Raw genomic sequence first — 10,899 nt, 5'->3', positions numbered from 1 at the left:
TTCAATTCACATCACAAAAAAACATTATCTGGTCATTATCACATTGCTGTTTGTGGGAGCTTGCTCTGCAAAAATTGGCTGCCGCGTTTCAAACATTACAACAGTGACTACACTCCAAAAGTACTTCATTGGCTTTAAAGTGCATTGAGACGTCGGGTGGTCCTGAATGGCGCTATATAAATGCAAGTCTTTCTTTCAGACTGATTACTGATTGTTGTGGATGAGGAATACAAATGAACTAGGGGCACATTCTTCAGCCTCAAGCTAAATGTGAAGCGCAGGAAGATTGGAGTGTACTTGGACTATCAGGGTGGACTGGTGCTTATGATATGCCTCATCTCCGCCAATTCATTGATGCGTTTTCTGAGAAACTCTACCGTAACCACACTCTTGTAGTGAACAACAATCTCAGAACTGCTGAAAATCTGCAGGATTAAGGTTCAATTGACTGCTTTCATTTCTTGCATCTGCCTTTCAGATCCTCATTCCTGTCTCATCCCAGGAACAATTCATGTTGTTATGCACTTTGTAATTAGAGTTTAACTAATATGTCTTCAAGCGGTTGAACTCAATAGTTTGCACGATTGTATTGATACTGGCCTGAGCTTATTATTCTGATCCACGATAACCTCAAAGTTGCGCTGAAGTGTCAGCCTGGGCTCATTGCTAGAACTCTGGCTCACACTTGTGCACATAATGTAGCCTGGCACTTGAGGGATGCACTTTGTGAGATGCTGTCTTCCAGATGAGAGGTGAACCAAAGTCCTGTTCACTCTCTCACAAGGAGGTAACAGATCCCACTGCACTAGTTAAAGAAGCGCTGGGCATTTCTCCCCAGCTGTTCTGGTGACATTGATCAGTTAACACACAGCCCTCAAACAGATCATCGAATCATTTATCTCATTGCTGTTTATGGGACCTTGCTGTGAGGAAATTGGCAGCCACGTTTCCCCACGGTACTACAGTGAACACATTTCATAATCATTTTAATTGGCAGTAATCAGTCATTCTGTGGGACCCTGACAGTTGCTAAATAAATTGAATTTATTGTGAATTGTTTCTATGGATGTAAATTTGAACGTGAATTCATATATATAATCTTAGCTGTGTGCCATGTCTCAAAATTTCACAAATAAATTACCTTTGATTTAGAGTAAATTCTGTATCAGGTTTATTGTTTCTAAGTTAAGATGTGCATAATTTCTGGATTAGGAAAGAAAGGGAGGCTTGTGGCAGATACGAAGGACTAAAAACAGTGGAAGCCCTAGAGGAGTATAGAAAGTGCAGGGGGGTCCTTAAAAATAAATTAGCAGAGTGAAGAGGGGGCATGAAAAAACACTGGCGGGCAAAATAATGGAATATCCCAAGGTGTTTTATAAGCATATTAAGGGCAAGAGTATAATAAGGGAAAGAGTAGGATCCATTAGGGACCAAAGTGGCAATCTGTGTGTAGAGTCGGAAGATGTAGGTGAGGTTTTAAATGATATATTTTGCATCTGTGTTCACTATGGAGAAGGACGATGTAGGCATATAAATTAGGCAGGGGCATTGTGATATACTTGAACAAATTAGTAAAGAAACATAGAAACATAGAAGATAGGAGTAGGAGTAGGCCATTCGGCCCTTCGAGCCTGCTCTGCCATTCAATGAGATCATAGCTGATCACCCAAATTCAGTACCCTGTCCCTGCCTTCTCCCCATATCCCTTGATCCCTTTAGCCTTAAGAAATATATCCAACTCGTTCTTGAATATACTTAATGAACTGGCCTCCACCGCCCTCTGTGGCAGAGAATTCCACAGGTTCACCACTCTCTGGGTGAAGAAATTCCTCCTCATTTCAGTCCTAAATGGCTTACCCCTTATCCTTAGACAATGATCCCTGGTTCTGGACTCCCCGGCCATCAGAAACATCCTTCCTGCATCCAGTCTGTCCAGGCCTGACGGAATTTTATAGGTTTCGATGAGATCCCCTCTCAATCTTCTAAACTCCAGTAAGTATAAGCCCAATCGACACAATCTCTCCTCATACGTCATTCCTGCAATCCCAGGTATCAGCCTGGTGAATCTTTGCTGCACTCCTTCCATAGCAAGAACGTCCATCCTCAGGTATGGAGACCAAAACTGCACACAATACTCAAGGTGCGGTCTCAACAAGGCCCTGTACAACTGCAGCAAGACATCCTTGTTCTTGTACTCGAACCCTCTTGCTGCGAAGGCCAACATACCATTTGGCTTCTTAACTGCCTGCTGCACCTGCATGCTTACCTTCAGCGACTGGTGCACAAGGACACCCAGTTCTCTTTGCACTTCCCCTATTCCTCTATTGAGAGGGAGGAGGTGCTAGCGATTTTAGCGGGCTTAAAAGTGGATACATCTCCAGCCCCAGACGAGATGTAACCCAGGCTGCTGTGTGAGGCAAGGCAGGAGATTGCAGGGGCTCTGACACAAATTTTCAGAACCTTCCTGGCCACAGGGGAGGTGCCAGAGGACTCGAGAGCAGCTAACGTAGTACCATTGTTCAAGAAGGGTAGTAGGGATAAACCAGGGAATTACAGGCCAGTGACCCTAACATCAGTGGTAGGGAAATTATTGGAAACAATTTTGAGGGACTGAATTAGTCTCCACTTGGAGAGGCAAGGATTAATCAGGATTAATCATGGCTTTGTCAGGGGGAGATCATGTCTAACCAATTTGATTGAATTTTTCGAGAGGTTGTCTAGGTGTGTGGATGAGGGTAGTGCAGTTGATGTAGTCTACAGGGACTTCAGTAAGGCTTTTGCCAAACTCCCACATGGGAGCCTTTTCAAGAAGGTAAGGACCCATGGGATCCAGGACAATTTGGCACATTGGATCCAAAATTGGCTTAGTGGCAGGGGGCAGAGGGTGATAGCCGAAGGTTGTTTTTGTGACTGGAAGTTTCTGTCCAGTGATCCGGTGATGTGCCACAGGGATCGGTGCTTGTTCCTTTGTTGTTTGTTGTGTACACCAATGGTTTATATATGAACGTAGGAGGTATGATCAGTCAGTTCACAGATGACAAAAAATTGATGGAGTGATAAATAGCGAGGGGGGAAGCCTCAGGCTACAGGTTGGTTAGATGGGCAGAACTGTGGCAATGGAATACAACCTTGAAAAGTGTGAGGTGATGCATTTTGCGAGGACTAACAAGGCAAGGGAATACACGATGAATGGTAGGACCCTAGGAAGGAGAGAGGATCAGATGGACCTTGGTGTGCAAGTACTGTACATAGATCACTGAAGGCAGCAGGACAAGTAGATAAGGTGGTTAAAAAGGCATATGGGATACTTGCCTTCATTAGCCGAGGCATAGAATATAAGAGCAGGGAGATTATGATGGAGCTGTACAAAACGCTAGTTAGGCCACAGCTGGAATACTGTGTGCAGTTCTGGTCGCCACACTATAGGAAGGATGTGATTGCATTGGAGAGGGTACAGAGGAGATTCACCAGGATGTTACCTGGGCTGGAGCGCTTCAGCTATGAAGAGAGACTGGACAGGCTGGGGTTGTTTTCCTTAGAGCAGAGAAGGCTGAGGGGAGACCTGATTGAGGTGAACAAAATTATGAGGGGCATAGATAGGATAGATAGAAAGGAACTTTTCCCCTTAGTAGAGGGGTCAATAACCAGGGGGCATAGTTTCAAGGTAAGGGGCAGGAGGTTTAGAGGGGATTCGAGGAAAATCTTTTTCCCCCAGAGGGTGGTTGGAATCTGGAACTCACTGCCTGAAAGGGTGGTAGAGGCAGGAACCCTCACAACATTCAAGAAGCATTTAGATGAGCACTTGAAATGCCATAGCATACAAGGCTACGGACGAAGTGCTGTAAAGTGGGATTAGAATAGACAGGGCTTGATGGCCAGCGCGGACACGATGGGCCGAAGCGCCTCTTTCTGTGCTGTATAACTCTATGGGCTAGATTTTCAGTTGCTTGCGCCAGCAGTTAGCGCCTTAAGAGAAGTGATTTTCGGGCGCTATGCGTGTAGCGCCTGGGCGCAGCGTAGTTTGCGCCCCGCCCCAAATTAAGTTGCCCGTTAGCGCCGGCGCAAAGTTTAGCGGCCGCCCGGATGCGCGCGCAGAAAATGACATCACATCCTCGTGCAACGCCCTTTGGCCGCCCCGAATCCAAACTTCAGTCGGACCGCCCCATTGTGCGCCTGGCGTCCAGAGCGTTTGTAAAATGGAACGCAAAACACCCTGGGGAGCGCAAATTAAAGGGCACTCGTACAAAAGACACTCTGCATGTGTTGTGTGGAAGTAAGCTGTGTGTTGTTCTGAACGGTCTATTTATGTTTCCGGCCACCAATCATTCCTCCTCCTCCTCCTCCTCCTCCTCCTCCTCCTCCTCCTCCTCCTCCTCCTCCTCCTCCTCCTGCTGTTCCCGTTTCACCCCAGACTTTGCATTTGAAAAAAATACATGCACCCTTCCCCTTTAAGAGCTCACTGGCACCAGAGTGTCTGCCGTGCGCTGCGCCCGAGCTCGGGTGTTGCGCTCTCCACCGCCGGCTTAGCGCCTAAAGATACTAGTGGAACGCCTCTTTTAGCGCTCCACCAACCTCTTAGGACGAAGCCACTGAATTTCCGGCAACGGGGCGCTACTTTGGGGCGGGCGATAACTTCGGGCGGGCGCTAAGCTTAGCGCCCGAAAACTGTCTATACTGAAAGTCTAGCCCTATGACTCTATGGCCTAGAAATTCACTATGGCCCCGCCAGCTGGCTAGCGCCCAAAAGTTAGCGCTGGGCGCGGAGCCAGTTGCGACCGTCAGAAATTCAGTTTTTGCGCCCCAAGTTGGAACCGGGCGCTATTCCAGGGTGTGCCCGCCCCCGCTTGGGGCGCTGAAGCTGAATTTCAGCGCTGTAGGTGCCGCTGCGACACCCGCTGCGGAGCGGCAGGCTGCGGTACTTCAGGCCTCCTCCTTCTCTTAAGGGGGAGGTGCCTGCAACGGGGAGATCGCCGCTGGATTGTGCCGGCAAATGAGCCCGGCACCACGGAGAAGTGCCAGCCTCGCAGAAAGCAGCCAGCAATGCCGAGGGGGGGGGAGGAGGAGGCCGGGGAAGGAGGTGCGGGCAGGCGGCCGCCGATAAAACGGCCGGCCGCACCTCCACCTTAAAGTGCCCCAGTAACGATGCAGGACAGTCCCGTTTTCCAATCGCTGTTTGCGGCCGCTGCAGAAGAGGCGGCCGGAACTCAATGTGGGGGTCGGGCCGGTAGCGAGGCGGAACCGGGGCACTGCGCACACCGATGACGTCATCGGTGTCGGCGCAGCGCTACTGGCTACCGCCGCCATTACCACTGCGCTGAATATCAGCGCAAACTCCTCTATTGGTGCAGAAGCCCTCTTTGGGCGATAACTGGCCGCAAAGCTGTCGGCGCCTTAATGAATTTCTAGGCCGATGAATCTATCACAGAAACAGCTTCCGGGTTCTAAGCGTTCATCACAAAGACCGAATTTTAATGTTAATATTTATGTGGATGTTGCTTACTGAATAACAGGAAGAAGCGATAAACTCTGTTACCTCTAGATGTGATTATTCCAACGCACAGCTGGCCAACCTGCCACGTTCTACCCTCTGTAAACTTGAGGTCATTCGGCCTGTCTCCTGATTCGCACCAAGTCCCGTTCACCTCTATGCTCGCTGACCTACATTGGCTCCCGCTTAAGCAACACCTCGAATTAAAAATTCTCATCCTTGTTTTCGAATCCCTCAATTGCCTCGCCTGTATGTACCTTTGTAATCTGCTTCAGCCCCACAACCCCCCGAGATATCTGCGCTACTCTAATTCTGGCCTCTTGAGCATCCCTGATTTTAATCGCTCCACCATTGGTGGCCGTGCCGTCAGCTGCCTGGGCCCTAAGCTCTGGAATTCCCAGCCTAACCCTCTCTGCCTCTCTACCACACTTACCCCCTTGAAGACACTCTTTATAACCTATCTATTTGACCAAGATTTTTGATCACCTGTCCTAATATCACCTCATGTGGCTCGGTGTCAATTTTTGTTTGATAACGCTCCTGTGAAGCACCTTAGGACGGTTTAAGAAGTGCAAGCCTCTTTATAATGCCTTGCTGTTTTTCTTGTAGAACTAAATGATGAACTCATGGTTGCTGAAGTTGAACACATGTCCTTTGACGTCAGAGAACTATTAGGCACTTGGTCTGAGTGTTAAACAAGGCTTTAATCAACTGTTTTTCGACATGGAGATCTAGTTGGGTCCTTCACTTGCTCCTGTTAAAAATGTCCTGCACAAGCTGGGCGCATGCCCGAGTATTTATACTCTCCCTGGACAGCGCAACCAGCAGGCCGCCCAGTATTATTACATCAGTCATTTTCACATGAATGACAAGGTTCATGTCATCCTTTATGAGAAAGAGCGAATGAGCTCATGAACAGAGTCTAGCTCGCAGTGCTAACAGTTACAGTGATGGACAAACACAAGATGTCTCTTGTCGCGTGTTCGTTCTGGAACCCCGTTGTTTTGCGAGATCACGTGGATATTTTCCTGTATACCTTCAACTTACTGCCACACAGAGTATTTGAAGCGAACAGCATAGTTGCATTTAAGGGGAGGCTGAAGATGTACATGAGAGAGGAAGGATTTGAAGGATATGCTGATAGAGTTAGATGAAGTTGGGTGGAAGGAGCTTCGTGTGGATCATAAGCACTACCGGAGAACAATTGGAGTGAATGGTCTAAAACTGTGCTATTAAATCTATGTAAGTTTAAGTAATTTTTCGCTGAGGTTATTTCTTATATTTTAATTCATTTCAAAGTATGTTCCCTTATCCAGACACATGGGTAACCATTTGCTAAAGTCCACAAGACTGCCCAATGTCCATTAAGGAGGGAAGCTTGCTGCCCATTCCCGGAATGGCCTACATGTAACTCCATCGTTGTAGTTGATTCAGACCTACAATCTGAAGCTGTACAGCAAACAATGCCGTTGTACCAATTCGCTGGAAAGGAAAACAAATAACTGTACATGACGCATCCCTCCTCTGCGACACACATCAAAGCAAGACACTACAAAGGGCATACCAAGCTCAGTCTGACCCTGCAAAAGCCTACTCACTACCTGATGCCAAATGTGCGAGATCTGTCTCAAACCACAGTCAAGTATCAGTCTGATATAGTGATACTTACAGAATCACACATTCAGCCAACATCCCAGATTCCTTCCTCAACATTCTTGGTTATGTCCTTTCCCCCGACAGGACAGACGCACCAGAGATGGGGGCACAGTAAAATACAGTTGTGTGGAGATCCCCTACGTATCATCAACATTGACTACAACCCCATGAAGTTTCATGACTTCAGGTCAAACATACGAAAGGAAACAACCTGTTGATTACCACCTACTGCCTTCCATCAGCTGATGGATCAATATTCCTCCAAGTTGAACACCAGCTCTGAGTTGAGCAAGGACAAAGAATGTCCCCTGGTGGTGGGACTTGATTGTCCATTAGCATGTGTGGCTCATACATCCGTCACCGACCAAGCTGGCAGAGTCGTGAAGTACATAGCTGTCAGTGAGATAAGCAATAGGAGGAAATAAGTAACTTGACCCAGTCCTCTACAATATCCCTGACACAGTTGCATCAGTCCATGATTGTTTTGTCACAGGTAACAACCTCACATTTCTCGTGAAGGTTAATTCCCGTTTTCACACTGAGGACACCATCCAGCATGTCGTGAGGCACTATCACCTTATTGAATGGGACAGGTTAAGAACAGTGCCAGCAGCTCAGAATGGGGAAACCATGAGGTGTTCCAGCACAATCTGCTGCCTCATGTCCCACCATAGCCCTCACTCCTCCAACGCCCTCCAGCCAGATCAACAAACCTGGTTTAATAACGAGTGTAGAAGATGGTGGGAGGGGCAGCGTCACGCGTTACTGAACATGAGGTGACAACCAATTGATGCTACAACACAGGACAATATTGACCTTAAACAGTGGATGCAGCATGCTTCACATAAAGCCCAGCGAGCCCACATCCAACGGATCAGGTTAACACTTTGCAGTCCTCCAGCACCCAGTCGTGAATGGTGAGTTGTTTTTGTACATGATGAATCTATTTATGAAGCCCCGCGGACACCCGCTCACATATGATAGGTGAATTAGCGATGGAATTTGGGTGTTTTGCTGATCAATTGGGCTGTAATAAATTGCTTTCCTATAAACGGTGTAATGTCTCATTACTGATAGGCTCTTTTGATCTATCGATGGGGATTCCGTGTTTATTTTTGGGACTAGACTTGATTGGGGTGGGTGGGAAGAATTCCTTCCCCCAAAGACAGTAGTTAACCAGTTGGATTTTTTCAACAATCCATCAGCTTTGATGATTACATTTGCAGTTGCTGACGAAACAATAGCAGTGACGCGAACATGACATCCAGGTTGATAAGTCAGTACCATCAGCAGTGATCTGTGATGCTGCATTTAATTATATGTTCACGTTTATCACGAGTTCATTGTACTCTTCTCCACATTCAGGTTCTTATATTCTACCGAATAGGTGACATTTCTATCAATGCATCAGATCACATTTAATAATTTTAAATTGAATTTGACACTTATCTTCCAAGTCTACAACTTTTCTATACTATATTATGTTAATACAATACCAGCGTCATCTTATTGTATTGCATTTTTATTTAAATCTGACTTTGCAAAAACGAAAAGAGAATTTCAAGACAACAATAAGTTTACTCGCTACATTACTCATGTTACAGATTTGAAAAACTGTTTGCTTCACTTATTGAAAACTATATGCAGCCAGTGAGGTATTTAAGAGGAAGATATGTTGAACACCCGTAGATATTTAACACACCATTTCACACATCACTCATCTCCGATAATGAGCCACTGCATTATTCCAAAAAACTGCAGCAAGCAATTCAGTTAATCCGAAGTACATTGTGTCCTTCTCAGAGCAATAATGCATTTTGCTAAATCTCTCCCTGTCTCTCTCTCTCTCTCATATCTTAATTAATCCTTGAATGACTGCATTGTTGAAAATGTATTATCAATGATATCCAGAATTGATTAACAGGCACGTTCTCTGAGCAACAGATTAATTTTGTTGTCTGTAATTGATTAGAGGGGATATGACTGATTCTATAATTTAAAACGGTATATAGCTTATTGTCCCAGGAAATAGACTACTGATGGCCGAATCCTTAAAACATTCTCGGTCCCGAGGACACTTCTACAAATGTATATCCTTCCTACATCTAATAAATAGGCATTTTCAAGCGTAAATGTTGTTTATTGTTCCAGCTTCATGCAAATCGACAATAAAACATTGCCTTCAAGCTTTTTTAATCAAATGTTTCCCATCGTAAATGTCACATATGGTAAGAGATGCCCACAGCATTAGAACAAAAGGAATAGGAGCAGGAGTAGGACATTTGGCCCTTCGAGCCTGCTCTGTCATTCAATAAAAGCATGGCTGATCGTCTACCTTACCTCCACTTTCCTGCACTATCCCCATATCACTTGATTACCTTAATATTCAAAAATCTATCGATCTCTGTCTTGAATATACTCAAAGACTGAACCTCCACAGACGTCTGCGTTAGCAAATTCCAAAGATTCACCACTTCCTGAGTGAAGAAATGTCTCCTCATCTCACTCGAAAATGGCCGACCCCTTATTCTGAGACTTTGACCCCTGGTTGTAGACTCGCCAGCCAGGGGAAACCTCCTCCCTGCATCAACCATGTCAAGTCCGGTAAGAAATTTGTATGCTTCAATTAGATCACGTTTCATTTTTCCTAAACTCTAGAGAATATAGGACGAATCTACTCAATCTCTCATCATAGGACAATCCCCCCATCCCTGGAAACAGCCTGGTGAAACTCCGTTGCACCCCCTCTAAGGGAAGTATATCCTTCCTCCTGGAAGGAGACCAACACTGTACACAATGCTCCAGGTGTGTTCTCACCGGGGCCCTATATAATTGCAGTAAGACGTCTTTACTCTTATACTCAAATCCTCTTGTAATAAAGGCCCTCATACAATTTGCTTTCCTGATTGCTTGCTATACCTGCATGTTGACTTGCAGTGATTATTGTACAAGGACACCCACATTTCCCAATCTCCCACCATTTAAAAAACACTCTGCTTTTCTATTTTTCCTACCATAAGGAATAGCTTCACAAATTTCCACGTTATATTCCATTTGCCATATTCCTGCCCACTCATTCGCCTGTGTATATCCCCTTGGCGCCTCCATACATCATCCTCACAACATACATTCCATGTTATGATTGAAGCAATTAGTATAAAACATGTTGCTACATGTAACAGCTTGCATGTGATAAGCATGCAATCTTATATACCTACTAAAAAAAACATGCTGAGCTAAAAAATAATGAGGCAATATAGTTGTAGATTTTTGTGTTTACCACTAGGGCATTAAGCATGTTCTGGGCAAAGCAGAAAATCGCCTGTAATAGAAACCACCTCATTTTCTATTTTGATATTAATGGAAAGGAACTCTGGCCAGTTCTGTCGGAGTTGTGCATAATATTCTTCCGGAATTTCGAGCCTGCCGTTCGCCCCGGTAATGCTTAATCTCCAAGCGTTAATTACGAAAATCGCGACCCTACTCCCACCATCCGTCCCGAGAAAGCAATTGTCTCCACAGGTCTTGGTGAGTAACATATATCAAAGCTGCTGAGAACTTTTATTTCTTTTTCACTTCGGCATACACAATGCTGTCCGCAGCAGTGGCCAAGGCAGCTTCTTTCTGATTCAGAGCTTCCATATTCAAAGTAGCATAGGTGAGTTCCTGGTGGTCGCTCTCTGGTACATCAGCAGACGCTCCCTGCAATGAATAACATGAAGAAATGGCAGAAGTAGATAATATACGGATAATGT

The sequence above is a fragment of the Somniosus microcephalus genome, unplaced genomic scaffold (assembly GCF_052327205.1).
Source record: "Somniosus microcephalus isolate GS21.2 unplaced genomic scaffold, FLI_Smic_1.0 unresolved_chr9, whole genome shotgun sequence".
NCBI classification, from domain to species: domain Eukaryota; kingdom Metazoa; phylum Chordata; class Chondrichthyes; order Squaliformes; family Somniosidae; genus Somniosus; species Somniosus microcephalus.
This window is presented reverse-complemented; position numbering follows the sequence as displayed.